Source organism: Pyrgilauda ruficollis, unplaced genomic scaffold (assembly GCF_017590135.1).
Source record: "Pyrgilauda ruficollis isolate IOZ18807 unplaced genomic scaffold, ASM1759013v1 scaffold243, whole genome shotgun sequence".
Lineage (NCBI taxonomy): Eukaryota > Metazoa > Chordata > Aves > Passeriformes > Passeridae > Pyrgilauda > Pyrgilauda ruficollis.
The window spans coordinates 156,832-158,705 of record NW_024523745.1 but is presented as its reverse complement, the minus strand read 5'-3'; the positions used below and the strand labels follow the sequence as shown (position 1 = coordinate 158,705).

The following is a 1,874-nucleotide window of genomic DNA, read 5'->3' as shown; positions in this document are numbered from 1 at the left end:
CCTTGTGGCTCTGCACAAGTCCCTGCCAGGAGGGGACAGCCGGGGGGGTCGGGCTGTGCTCCAGGGAACAGGGACAGGAGGAGAGGGAACGGCCTCAGCCTGGGCCAGGGGAGCTCAGGGGGGATTTTGGGGAAATTCCTCCTGGGAAGGGTTGTCCAGCCCTAGCACAGGGGTGGAGTTCCCATCCCTGTTGGGATTTCAGAGCTGTGTGGATGTGGCACTTGGGGACAGGGTCAGTGGTGGCCTTGGCAGTATGGGGGAAACTCAATGGTCACGGAGGCTTTTTCAACCAAAATCAACTGTAAGCTGGCAAAAGTTATCCCAGTTTTCAAGGAGGGCCAGAGGCACAAGCTGCAAGCTGCAGGCCTGTTGGTGTCCCTTTGGTGCTCTTACAACCCTGGAATGGATTCCTCTGGGAGTTTTTGAGAAGGCTGCAGCCCCCAGAGAACATCCTGATTGCCAAACCTCCTTACCTTGTACCACAAGGTCCTCCTGAGTTGATCCAGGCAAAACAGAAAAAATCGTTTTGGATCTCAGTAAAGCTTTTCCAGAATCTGACAATCATTGAACTTGGAAAAGATTCCTAAGACCATCCAGTCCCAGGCTGTGCCCAATGCCCACCTTGTCACCACCCCAGAGCACTGAGTGTCACATCCAGCCCTTCCTTGGACACCTGCAGGGATGGGCACTCCAAAGCTCCCTGGGCAGCCCCTGCCAAGGCCTGACCCCCTTTCCATGGGGAAATTCCTGCTGATTCCACTCTGAGCTCCCCTGGCCCAGCCTGAGGCCGTTCCCTCTCCTCCTGTCCCTGTTCCCTGGAGCACAGCCCGACCCCCCCGGCTGTCCCCTCCTGGCAGGGACTTGTGCAGAGCCACAAGGGCCCCCCTGAGCCTCCTTTGCTCCAGGCTCAGCCCCTTCCCAGCTCCCTCAGCCCTCCTGGGGCTCCAGACCCTTAACATCTTTCTTGAAGTTTGAGATGTTTCAGTTCTTTCAGATCTTTCTGGACAAGCTGCCCAGCCCACTTGGATAAACACCTCAGGATGAAGGAAACGGCTGGAGCTGTGCCAGGGCAGGGACAGGATGGACATCAGGAAAGGCTCTTTTCCAAGGGTGCTGGCACTGCCCAGGCTCCCCAGGGAATGGGCACGGCCCCAGAGCTCCAGGAGCATTTGGCCAGCGCTGCCAGGGATGCCCAGGCTGGGATTGTTGGTGATAGGAAAGGTGTGCGCTCATGTGTCTACAAACAGTTCCACGGGTGAGGGCGTGGGTGCTGACGCTGAAATGGGGCTGAATGCCTGCAGCGGGTTTGGCACAGAGCCCAGCCAGCCTGACCCCTGAAACGGCACAGGGCTGAGCTGAGGCACTGCGGGGCAAGGTGCCGGGCTCAAGGGGGATGTGTGGTGCGCTCCCCCTCCCCGGGACCTCGGCCTTGGGGACGGAAGAGGGAACGTGCAGCGGGGAGTTTGGGATAAAAGGAGGCTGTGCCCCCCGAGAGAGAAACCCCCCGGGCTGTGCCCCGCTGGACACTGCCTTCAGCAAAGCTGCAGGACTGCTCTGTGTCCTCTGTGGCGGGGGGGGGGGCGAGAGGCGGGGGCGGGCAGAGGGGCGGAGTGGCGGCGGAAGAGACCAATCGAGGCCCGCATCGGCGCCGAGGAGGAGGCGTGGCCTGCCCGTGATTGGTGGGCAGGGAGGGAGCGCGGGGGGCCGTGCGGCGTGGCGCGGCGCCGATTTCCGGTGCGCGGAGCGGCGGCGGCGGCAGCGGCGGCGGTGGTGGGGACGGTGAGAGATGGGAAGGGACCGGGGCGGGCAGCGGGGCCGGGGCGGGGGCTTGGGGCTCGGGGAAGCGGCGGGGGGGGCCGGGCGGGGGCGCCGCG

The 1,874-nt window shown here is 63.0% G+C and overlaps 1 protein-coding gene across 1 annotated transcript in view; it reads left to right on the top strand.

The window, feature by feature from the left end:
* Positions 1 to 1,699: 1,699 nt before the first annotated feature.
* The window catches only part of CALU (calumenin), a 14,680-nt gene continuing 14,505 nt past the window's right edge, over positions 1,700 to 1,874 (top strand). The window contains exon 1 of the mRNA XM_041470258.1: positions 1,700 to 1,779. The gene's annotated coding sequence lies outside the window, so the exon portion shown is untranslated. The remainder of the gene's footprint in view (positions 1,780 to 1,874) is intronic.